We start from the raw sequence: 13,192 nt of genomic DNA, 5'->3' as shown, positions 1-13,192 counted from the left end.
AAAGCATTGCCATATCCTGTGCCACTAATCATTTCAGGACTCGTTACTACCGGTTCTCGAACTCAGCAAAATCTCCTCTACAAGAAACAAGCCAGTTTGAAGGAAGGCTGCCCGCAATCCCTGAGAAGTGGCAGGCACAGTGGAACTGTCTTTCCCCAGAATGTTGCAGATCGGTTACAGCAAACAGAACGGCGACCGTCAAGGAAAATTCTTACTCTGGGCTCCTTTTTGACTGCAGCAATATATTCTACTCTTAACCTCCATTGTTCCTAAAATTCATTCTTTGATTTTAGAGAACACAAACTCATACTAGACATATAATAGGTTGGGAATTTCATTCCCCTATATCAATAGAGTAGCAAAACAAGTAGCTACCAACACCTTCTTGTTTCCCCACTTCCCATTCTCTCTTAGGCCTTCTTACTCACCCCAAAATAACTACTCAAAGAACAGAGAACACAACAAGAGACACTAACTTCTCCATGAAAAAATGGCCTTTTTGGAAAGCTTTCAAAATACATCTTTTTCATCTTTCAATGACAAGTTGTATGTCAGATCATTATTTCTGCTTCTAATTCTTACAAACTTGCATGTGCCTCGGTCTTCAGTTCAGGACCTCTCTGCAAAGGATTATCACCAAATGCTCCATACGCCAAATCACTAACATCCTTCAGAGCAACAATAGACCTCCACATTTTCCTGCTTATCATTTTCAGGGATCTTTCCCCAGAATGGACTAGCAATACACTTTCCACAAATGCCTCCAGTAAAAAGGCAAAGATATTTCCTTGTTCTAGTTGACACCTTCTCAGGATGGATAGAGACCTTTCTTACATCAAACAAATGATACTACATAGTATCATTTATCTGACTCATTGAAACCACTCCCTACTTCAAACTCCCAATCTCCATTCAAATTGATTATGGACCCGAATATACCTCACAGATCACCTAACAGGTGTCCTCCTGACATATATGCTGGAACAGCATTTAAAAAACCTCTTAACCTATAGGAGACTCCTTCTGCTGCAGAGAGGTCCCTCTCAAATTTAGCAACAAATCTGCTTGGACTGTTGGGTTTGCATTCTTCTCCTTCTTTTCCACTCAACAACCTTGGTTACATAAATTACTCAAATCATCAAGCAAGACCTTGGTTATATAAGCTGTTTACATTGGAACCCGAAGGTGTGTATCTGCTGGAGTCCTGCTGACTCAGGCCCCACTGTCAAGATAAGCTCCCTTTCACAACCTGAACCAAAGTTTAGACATCTTTGGTTTTTGTTTTGTTTTGCTTTTCTTGGTACCAGAAATTGAACTCAGTAACAATTCTCTTTTGGTGACATGGAAATTTAAAGAATAATTCACTGGGGCCTGTAAATATACAGGCTCAAAAGTCCCAGGAAACACTTCAAAAATTTTTTGAGACAGAGTCTTGTTTTGCCGTCCAGGCTGGCCTTGAACTCTCTATGTCATCCAGGTAAGCCTCAAACTCACAGTAACCCTCCTGTCTCAGCCTCTCAAGTGCTGGGATTATAGGTATATGCCACCACACACAGCCCTCAAATATTTTTAAACACCATTCTGTTGTAGTAGATGTAGGTGCAATTTCCAGGTATTATCTACATCTTGTGAGATGTAATTTTTTTCTCCTCTCCTCAGCAAAGAAAAAAAAATGAGGATCATTAACTTTTGGTTAATGAGTTTTGGATCATTAACTTCTGCTTGGTAGATGTTTCATATTTTGTGGACAATATAGAAATAACTGTTAAAAATTAAATTAGATAAATATGAAAGTAAAACATTTGATTTGTAATTAATTTAAAATACTGAAGACATTTGCTAAGTATAAATTCATTTACTTTTTGCTTTTAAAGTTTATAAATGGTAATGCATTAGGATCTATTAAATGCATATCACACGTTGTTGATATATGTGTGCAACACTGTGACATAGGATCAAAAGATATCTGATCCTTAAATGAGTTTCAGGGTAACTATTTAGAAGGACAATAAGTACCTGAAAATGGAGACATTTGTTAAACCAAAGGACAAGTTAACAATGAAAGTTAAACACCAGGTCTTGAATTGATTGAGAGTTTATTTGATATCACTTTAAGATATTCTAAAGTTAAAAATTGTATGAGCACACCTCATTTAATATCTTGGTTGCAGTCTGTGTTAGGAAAAAAAAACTTTTGCTATAAAGAGTCAATAGTTAAGGGTTAATAGCTATGACATACCAGATCTGTTAGTTTTTTTAATTCCTAATGTTAATAATTTTAAGGGATGTTAAAAAGTTTTGGTTGCTTCTCTGTAGCAGAACTGTTATTATTTTACTGTCTAGTCTTTTCTTAAGTTAAGTACTAAAAATGTTCTTTAAAAATACTTTGGTTTTACAAAGAAGCCTTGGAAGTTTCAGAAATGAAAGGATTTTGGACTTTTCCCATCCCATATATGTTGTATGTTTTTTGCAACATACATAATGCTTACAATGTATGACACAGTTTGGATACAAACATGACAAAATACAATTTTTAAAACCACTGGTAACTTGTGTATGAAGTGGCATAATTTTTTAATAAAAGTAATGTTTTTGTTTAAGTTAGTCATATGTTTTGCACAGTATATCTAATTCAAAATGTAATCCACGGAGACAGTGTGAGAATATTTATGTTTAAAACAACAAGGCTGGAGATATTAATCCTTTTTCTTTCTTTCCTTGCATTTTTTTCTTCTCTTGAGGCAGGATCTTAATATGTATTTCAGATTGACCCTGAACTCATTATGTGCCCAGCCTGGCGTTGAACTGGTGATGATACACCTGCCTCAGCCTCTTGTGTGGTAGGAGTGTAGGTACATATCACAGTCAGTAAGATATTAACCACTTTTTAAAAAATTTAGGAACAAAATTTTAAAAAGACTTTTGTAAAAAATTTTTAAAAAGACTTTTGTCAAAATAATTTCTACTGTTCTATACTGCCTCTTGTTAAGTTTTAAAAGTTTAGAAAAATTAAATCTTAGAAAGTTCATATTTACCTAGCTATATTTAAGATTGTGTTTTAGAATTCTGGTTGCATAAATATTATTTAATGTGATTTATTTATTTTTAAAAATGTTATCAGCCTGTTTGATTGTTTCATTATTAGGTTGTAAAGGTAAATAAGTTATTTTGCTAAATTGTCACCTTGTGTATTGCTTATATTCATATAACTGGTAAAAGCCATGTTCCTCTTGGTTGATAAAGACAGCTTTGCTAAAAATGTATGTTTTTAGTTGATAAAATAGACAATCATTCTTGCACACGCTATTCAAAAGTTTATGTATTTTTAAGAAATCCTAAAGGTTTTACTAAATTGTTCTTGGAATTAGTAAATTATGAACTTTCTCCCAAATGGTAATTCATGCTTATTTACAAGAAAGGTGGACTCTAAGTATTTGCTTGATGTATCTTTTTTTACAAAACAATCCTATCTCAGAGAAATATTGGCTTTAACTTGGTTATAGTTTTTCTTAGTTCAAGTTTTCTATACAGACTGGATTTGCTTTGCTTTTGTTGGCTTGTTTTACATCTTTTTATATACTTTTAACTATTATTTGTCAATATACTGTTTTAGCGTGCTGACTACTGAATAGACAGGATTAGACTTTACAATGGATACTAGATAAATTCAGTCTTAGAGCCATTCTTTCTATGTCTCTGATATTGCTCCAATTTGGCAAGGATTTTATAACACTGAATCCAATCATCTGTCACATCCTCTCCAACTCTGGGCATGTTCTGTCTAACCACCATTGAGAAATGCTACCCCAGTAGTAAAGGACAAGGTGGGCACCATGCATGGGCTGACTGGGGCAATCAGACACCAGCCTTCTCGTGTGAATTGGTGCCATTTATGGACTGTGGGAGAGGAGAACAAGAAGTGAACAAGAAGGTAAGACCTCTTGTGAGTTAGTTCCATGTGTGGGCTGACTGGAATAGAGGCAGATACCAGCCTTCTCCTGAACATCTGTGCCATTTGTGGACTGCAGGGAAGGAAAGTAAGAAGTAAACAAAAAAGTTAAACCCTCCTGTGAGTGAATGCCACACATGGGCTGACTGAGGGAGAGGCAGACACAAACCCTTTCCTATGAGTCTATGCCATTCATAGACTGTGGAGGAGGGGAGCAATAAGTTAACAAGAAACTAAGATCTCCTGTGAGTTGGTGTAGATTGTGTAGATTGACTGGGGGAGAGGCATACACCAGTCCCTGCCAGCATGAGGGAAGGGAGACAAAAAGAGTCAACATTCCCTTCCCCCCATTAGCAACCAGATGATCCAGAGAAATGCAGGCTGTGAGATAGCTAATGAGGTAAAATACAACATAATGCTTGTAGTGTTACAAAATAAAATTAAATAAAGGACAAGGCTGCAAATGGTTAGTTCGTAGTGTCTTCAGAAGAGAAAAAATCCATTCAGAAAAGAGAGGAAAGTTTTGAGCATCAAAGAGTCACTTGTTAGTCAATCTTACCAACAAGTAGAGCTATAAATGTTATGAGTGGTTTTTATGCATAATTTCCTAAAACCAAAAAGTCTTCTGAAAGGAAGTAATGGTTAGACATTTTCTGACTTTGGCTTTATTTTTTAGTCGACATAAAAATCTTTTCAAGTTCAAGCATCGCTCTTCCCTTTTCTTGTGTTTCAGGTACTTTTGATGTAATCTAAATGCCAGTCTACCATGAGACAGCCAATCAGATAATGTGGCATGTCAAAGTTGAGGAACGAACTAAAGATGGGTAGAGGTTTGTAGTGGCATCACAAAACAAAACTTGAAAAACTATTTTTTCCCCTTTAGAGATAAGTGTATCCTCTAATAACTAATAACAAAAAAAAATTGAAAGCTGTTAGAAGGAAGTACCAAATTAGTGAAAAAAGCAAACCAGTGAGAATAACAGCACAGTTATCAACAAAAACCTTAAAGACTAAGAGGCCTTGAAATGAAGTATTTCAAGCCATAAAAGAAAATAATTGCCAAACTACATTAATAGACCTACAAATTCATACTTTAAAGTCAAACAAAAAAGATCTTCCCTGATAAACACAAACTAAAGAAATTCATGATCATGAAGTTAGAAAATATTTAAAGGAAATCAGACAGAAATTATGAGAACAAGAAGCACAAGATGGGGGAAAAACACTTACTGGAAAAGTTAGTTAAATGAATCAAACACTAAAAAACATGACAGGTATTAGTATGTACTTTTCAATAATAACACTTGAGTGTTCGAATATACATTCTTCTCAGCAGCACATTCTGTAAAGTAGACCATATACTTGCCCACAGAACAGTAAGTGCAAAAGAATTGAAATTATCTCATGCATGTTATCAGATCATAGTACAATGAAACTAGAAATTAATGATGAAAGAAACCACAAAAGCCACACAAACACATGCAAATTGAATAATACACTCCTAAGCAATCAGGGGTCACAGAGGAAATTAAAGAATAAATTATGCAGTCTCTACAAGGAAATGAAAATACAAATGCAACTTACCAGAATCTGTGGGATGCAACGAAAACAGTCCTCAGAGGAAAATTTATTTTGGTGAATTCCCACATCAGGAAAACTAAACAAACACAAATAAACAACCTGATGCTACACCCCAAATATCTAGAAAAAGAAGAGCAAGTCAAGCCCAAAGCCAAAAGAAGGAAGGAAATTATAAAGATCAGAGGAGAAATCAATGCAATAGCGATGAAGAAAACAATAAAAGAATCAATGAATCAAAGAGTTGGTTCTTTGAAACAAGAAATAAAATTGATAAGTCCCTAGTCAACTGTATTTTAAAAATGAGAGAAAAAAACTCAAATTCATACAATAAGGAATGAAAAGGGTGAAATCACTAGAGACCCTGTGGAAATATGGAAGATCATCAATATCTACTATGAAAACCTCTACTCTCACAGGTTAGATAACACAGGAGAAATGAACAGATTCCTAGAAACACATGAATTATCAAAGCTGGGTCAAGAAGATGTAAAACTGCTGAATAACACAATTTCAATTAATGAAATTGAAAATACAATTACACCTTCCCAAAAAAGAAAATTCCAGGTCCTGGTGGATTCATTGCAGAAGTTTACAAGAAATTCAAAGAAGCTGTAATGTCAACATTCCCCAAACTCTTCATTGAAATTGAAAGAGAAAGAATTCTCCCTAATGCATTCCTGGAAGCAAGTATTACTTTAATACCAAAATCAGAGAAAGACCCAATCAAAAAAGAGTACTACAGGTCAATCTCCCTAATGAACAAAGATGAAAAGGTCTCAGTACAATACTGGAAAACAGAATGCAGCAAATCATTAAGATTATACACCACAACCAAAAGGAATTCATCCTAGGAATGCAGGAATGGTCAACAATAATGCAGGATGGCAAATCAATAAATGTAATCCACCATGTCAATAGAGCCAAATATAAGAATCACACGATCATCTCAACAGATGCATAAAAAGCTTTTGATAAAGTCCAACACTCACTCATGATACCAACCTTAGAGAAAATTGGAATAGAGGGTCTTTACTTCAATATGATAAAAGCCATCTATGACAAGCCAACAGCCAGCATCTTATTAAATGGCCCAAAACTGAAAGCCTTTATTCTAAAATCAGGATCAAGACAAGGATGTCCACTACCACCACTCCTATTTAACGTAGTGCTGGAAATACTAGCCAGAGCAATTAGACAAGAGAGAGAAATAAAAGGAGTAAGGATAGGAAAAGAAGTTAAATTATTGTTATTTGCAGATCACATGATACTCTACATAGAAGACTCCCAAAACTCCTAGGTATAATAACTAAATTCAGTAACATAGCTGGATGCAAAGTCAACAGTCAAAAATCAATACCATTCCTATACACAAATAACAAACTCGCTGAGAGAGAAATAAGTGAAGCCACATCCTTCACAATAGCATCTAAGAAAATGAAAGACTTAGGAAACAATCTAACAAAAGAAGCAAAAGATCTGTTCAGGGAAAATTATGATAACCTGAAAGAAGATATTGAAGAGGATCTCAGAAATGGAAAGACATTCCTTGTTCATGGACAGGAAAAACAAATATTGTGAAAATGGCCATTCTCCCAAAATTGTTACACAGATTTAATGCAATTTCAATCAAAATCCTACTAGCATACCTCACAGATCTATAGAAATCATCCCTAAAATTCATCTGGAACCAGAAAAGAGCGAAAATAGACCACAGGCAATTCTGAGCAACAAGGATGCATCACAATCCCTGACTTGAACTTATACTACAAAGCTACTGTAATAAAATAACATGGTACTGGAGTAAAAACAAACTTGAAGATCAATGGAATAGATTAGATGATACAACTACAGCTACAAACACACTCTGCCATCTTATCTTTTACAAAGGGACCAAACATATTCACTCGAAGAAAGATAGTCTCTTTATAAGTGGTGCTGGAAAACTGGCTCTCCATATGCTGAAAACTAAAACTAGACCCATGCTTACCACCATGTACTAAACTAAAGTCAAAATGGGTCAAAAATCTAAATATTAAAACACAAATATTGAATCTGATGGAAAACAAACTAGATAGAAATCGTGAAGATGTAGGGGCAGGCAGAGATTCATGAACAACAACACAGAAACCATGCAGAAAATACTAGACAGAGGGCCAGAATCAATAAGTGGGATCTCATCTCATTAAAATATTTTTGCATATAAAAAGGTATCTCAAACAGAGTAAAAAGGAAACCCATAAATTGAGAAAAAATCTTAGTCAACTGTCTCTCGGACAAAGGACTTCTGTCTAGAACATATAAAGAATTTTAAAAATCAGACCCCAAATATTCAAAGACCCAAACCAAAAATGAACATCTGAGATGACTACACAGTTTTCAGATAAAGAAATAAAATTCAGCATCATTAGTCATTAGAGAAATGCAAATTAATACTATGCTGAAATTTCATCTCACTTCAAGAAGGTTGGCCAGGATATAGAAAAATACCAACAACAAATGCTGGAGAGCTGTTGGTGGGAGTGTAGACTGGTGCAACCACTTTAGAGGTCAGTCTGGAGGTTCCTGTAAAAGGTGAAATTGAAAGTCCCATTTGAACCAATTATTTCACTTTTGGGCATATTCCCAGAACTGTAAACATTATATCACAGTGATGTATGTGCACCCATGTTTATAGCAGTGCAATTTGTAATAGTCAGATCTTGGAAATAACCTAAATGCCCATCAACTGAGGAATGGATAAGAAAGATGTGATATTTTTACACAGTGGTTTAATACTGCTCAACTATTAAGAATGATCACATTGAGATATTTAAAAGTAAAATTATGCAACTTGAGACCGCACTCATAAGTGAAATAAATCAAACTCACTTGTGGAAATACCATATTGTCTCTCTAGTGTAAAAAATGGTAAGAGTACATAAGATAAAAAATCCTGAATGAATACGGTGAAAGGGTAAGAATCTGCTCAAAGGGCAAAAAGTAGTATCTCAGGGAATGGAAAAAGAAAAAGTAAGGGAAATGAAAAAATATCTAAATTTGTATAAACAGAGTTAGGATAGCTAAGATGATTGTGCTACAAATTCTATAAATTCTTGGAACAAAACAGTTAACATTCATAAGATTGGAACAATTTTGCATGTTTGTGTCTGGTGAACTGAGGAACTCTTTTGAAGATCACTATGAAAAATAGCAACTTTAGTTACGTTTCTACAACCTTGTTTTGAAGGCATATGTCATTGTTTTGGGCTCTTTGCTATTGTGATTCATTTGTCTATTTTGTTTCTGACTTTTCTAGAAATCTATTTTGTTTTGCTTTTTTTAACTCTCTAATACAGAAAGGATAGGTATACATGTAAATGCTTATACATGCCTAGACCTTCTCCTAAACAGTTTACGAGAATCGATTATATTATGCATGATGATAGGAACAGCTACTTTAAAGAAAAAGAGACATTATGGTATCCATTGCTGATTCCATATCATTATGCTGTGAAATCCAATAATGCTTTTATGATTTGTTTAGAGTGGTTTTAGTTTGTTTTGTATTATTTAATTTCAATATATATGAAGTTATGGACAGCTATTTTGAAGAGAACAAGAGATATTATGGTAGCCATTGTTGATTTTCCTATTGTCTGGTTTTGAAGACCTGTAATGCCTTCATTACTTTGTTTTGATGTTTTTTTTTTTACTATTTTGTGTTGTATGAATTCATAGTGTGTGAAGATATAGACAACTATTTAGAAGAAAACAAGAGACAGTATGGGAGCCACTGTCGAGATCCTGTTGTCTTGTTTTGAAATCCTTGTCACTTACGTGGTTTTATTCTGATCTGCTTTGTTTTGTTTTGTTTTATCTCCTTAAAATAAAAAAAAAATAACACTTAGTAGAGTTAACCTTAACTCTCCAATTAAAAAGACATAGAACACCATATTAGATGAAAAACAATACTCAACTACATGTTTTGTGCAAGAGACACATCGAATCTTCAAGGAATACATAGGCTGAAAGTGAGTGATAGAGTATGATATTCCAAGATTCTGGAGACTCTAAGCAAGAAGAAATAGCTATATATACCTGTCAAATTTGATTTATAACCAAACAATTCAGACCACAGAAAGAATATCACTATGTATTGGTAAACTGACCCACAACAAGTAATAATTTTAAATAGATGTACATTGAATATCTGTGTTGGTTACTTTTCTTGGGCAATGCAATCAGGCAGGTAGAAGAAATAAAAGCGATTATGAATTGAAAAATAAAATTCAGATTATCTTTTGAAGACATTAAATTTCTTTACATAGAGATCCAAAAAGGCACCACCAGAAGACTTTTAGATCGGAAAACCAAATTTAACAATGTGACAGAATACAAAATGAACACACAAAAATCAAAAATATTCCTGTAGACCAACATTAGACCCATTGTAAAAGAAATCAAGAAAATAACTCCATTAACAGTACCCTGTAAAGTCGTTATCTAGGTGTTCACATAACCAAGGAAGTGAAAGACCTTTAAAATGAAAATTATAGCATATTGAAGAAAACATGAAAAAAATGGAAATAATTCCCTTGTTCATGGATTATATGAAATAACACTGTAAAATTGCAGAACAGACCTAAAATTTCAATGCAATCCCTACTAAAATATCTATACCATCCTTCACAAAGTGATAAATTCATATGGAATCAGCAAATATCTAGAAGAGCAAAAGCAATCCTGAACAAAAAAAGCAAAGTTGGAGGTACCCAAATACCAGATTTTAAGTTACAGTACAAAGCCACAATAATAGCAACATGGTCCTGGCACAAAATCAGTAATGCAGCAAAGTGAAATAGAGCAGAGGAAATATAAACCCATGGACAATCACCTGATTTTTGACACAGAGGCCAGAAACATAGTTTGAGAAAAGGCAACCTCTTTTTAAAATGGTGCTGGGAAAACTGGATATGGAGAAGACTGAAAGCTGACCCTACCTGTCCCTCTACTAAAATCAAAAAAATTGGCCAAATATCTAGATATAAAACCACAAACTTTGAAGCTGCTGGAAAACATCAGAGAACAAACACTTAAAGCCATAGACATGGCCAAAGATTTCCTGAATAATAACATGATAGCACAGGAAAAAAATACCAAAAATTAGGGGGCTTATTTATTTATGCACTTATTTTAGAGACAAGGTCTTACTGTGTAGTTCAGGCTGGCCTCTGACTCACAGTGATTTTCCTCCTCAATCTCTAGAATGCTGGGATTATAGTAGTGGACCACCACACCTTTGCAGGATTCAATTTAAAACCCTCATGGATGACAAAGGGAATAATCAACAAAGTAAACAGATAAGCCACAGAATGGGAGAAAATCTTTGATAGTCACTCGATTGGTGAAGATTAATTTCTAGATTACATAAAGAACTAAAAAATAATCCCCAAAACTCAACCCAATCAAAAAAGGGGAAATAAACTGAACAAGCATTTCTCAAAAGATGTGAAAATAACGAACACATATGTGAAAAAATGTTCAACATCTTTAGCCACCATGGAAATGTAAATCTAAACTACCTTGAGGTTCTCACCAATGCAGGAAACACTGTCATTTAGAATAGGAAAAACAATAAATGCTGGTTTGAATGCTGGGAAAAAGGAACCATCTTGTGATAGTTAACTGACTGTGTCAGTTTAAGTAATAAATGTCCATCTAAATTGGATTAGCATAGTTCTGGGTTTGGCTGAAGGAATTTACTGAAAACAGACTATCCACCTTGGGAATGAGTGGCACCAGCCAATAACCTTGTAGTTTGAATGAAATCTTTTTAAAAAGAAAGCTTTACTTCTGTTACTTCAGAGGTGCTCTAGTCTTCATCTTCACCTCAGGAACAGGAGCAAAAAAGGATCGCCAAACAAGACAGGCAATTGAATGAAGGGGAAAAATGGAGAGCCAACAACAGGAGGATAGCTTGGCAAAGACAAACCAATGTAGGCCAGTTTTAACCATTAATGTAGATGGTCTCAGGATAGCAATAATAAAAAACACAGGGGAGAGTCTGATTATTTCTCACTGCCCTTGCTGGCTGCACACCAGGAGGCAAGCCTTCCAATGGAGGTGAACATGTGGGGGTGAGTCTGGCTTCTAGGTATACTTCTAGGTATACTTTTAAAAAGTTAAATACAGCATAGCATGTCAACTCACAATAGTTAAACTCTGCAAACAACCTACATGCCCATCAACAGATGAATGGATAAAAAAATGTAATATGCAAGTGATAATCAAATATATGATGAATGTTTCAATTTTTAAAATGTGGCCAAACGTTATGGTGTGTTCCTATAATCCCAGCACTTGGGAGCCTGATGCAGGAGAACTGCTGCCAGTTCAAGCCAGGCTGGGCTACAAAGTGAGTTCAAGTCCAGCCTGAACTATGTAGTGAATCCCTGTCTCAAAAAGACAAAAAAAAAAATTTTAAAAGTATTACATTAAAAGATACATTGCTATCAATTCTCCCTCAAAATACTCGTTCATGTTCGAATACACTTATCCAATATTTCCAGCTACTTTCTAAAGGAGTTCTGTAAGACTGCTTTTGTAAGTGCCTTTTCAAGGTGTGCTGAAACACAGTGGATGATGTTGCTGTGTGCCTTCCACAGAATAGATGACAATTAAAAAATTATAGTGTGTTCCCATCCACTGGGACCTGACCTCACACAAGTGCTAGTTCTTACCCAAAATTAAAATGACAATGAATGGTTGGATGCGGTGGCGCACTCTTGTAAATCCCAGCACTCAGGAGGCTAAGGGAGGTGGATCGTTGCAAATTCAAGGCCAACCTGGGCTACAAAGTGAGATCAAGGCCAGTCTGAACTGCATAATGAGACAAAAAAACACAAGACTATGAATGGTAAATGTTTTGAGTTAATTCAGGATATTAAGGCAGCCACAGACCACAATTCATGACTCTCATGAAAGGATAATTCCACAACTGTTTCAGAAAATGGCAAGAAATATGGAGTTAGTATGTTTGAAGTCAGGGAAGTATTTTAAGGATGATTAATGGCAATGTGTATTTTGGATAATAAATTTTATTTTTTAAAATTTTTTTCTTTTTCTTTCTTTTCTTTTCTTTTTTTTTTTTTTTTTTTTTTTTTTTTTTTTTGTCGTTTTCCTTTTTATTGGTACCAGGGATCGAACTCACAATTGCCTGCTTTACAAGGCAGGCACTTATGCCGCTGAGCTAAATCCCCAGCCCTGATAATAAATTTTAAAATTGATGCATATAATGAAGTTTTCCATCAAACTCTATATACATTTAGCCATAATGTTATTGGGTGGTCTGCTTCTAAATTGTTTTGCCAAGTAAATGTTACCAGGTTCTGGGTTGCTCATCTCTTTCTTTCACCTTTCCTCTAGATTCTAGGTCCCCACCCTCGCCCCCGCTTTCTCTTTGAACCGAGTGTCCCTAGCCTGGATTCACTATGTAGTCCAGCCTGTCCTCAAACTTACAGCAATTCTCCTGCCTCAACCTCTCAAGTGCTGAGACTACAGTATGCGCCATGACACTGGTCTATTCTTGATTCTTGTCCCTAGCAAAGAATTGAATAAAATAAGCAAAAAGTAGTGGCCAACTTTATTGGAGAAAGTAAAAGTGAAGCAGGGCAAGAAACTGGC

General features: G+C 35.0%; 1 non-coding gene across 1 annotated transcript; it reads right to left on the bottom strand.

Moving 5' to 3' along the window:
• Nucleotides 1-143: 143 nt before the first annotated feature.
• Nucleotides 144-252, bottom strand: LOC111757162 (small nucleolar RNA SNORA16B/SNORA16A family). Its single transcript, XR_002791528.1, has one exon. It is a non-coding gene; the product is annotated as a small nucleolar RNA SNORA16B/SNORA16A family (small nucleolar RNA).
• Between the last annotated feature and the right edge of the window lie 12,940 nt (nucleotides 253-13,192).

The sequence above is a fragment of the Cavia porcellus genome, unplaced genomic scaffold (genome assembly GCF_034190915.1).
Source record: "Cavia porcellus strain 051 isolate PalLab524CR breed Dunkin Hartley unplaced genomic scaffold, mCavPor4.1 scaffold_3, whole genome shotgun sequence".
Lineage (NCBI taxonomy): Eukaryota > Metazoa > Chordata > Mammalia > Rodentia > Caviidae > Cavia > Cavia porcellus.
The sequence above is the reverse complement of the archived record's forward strand: the minus strand, read 5'-3'. Positions and strand labels throughout refer to the sequence as shown.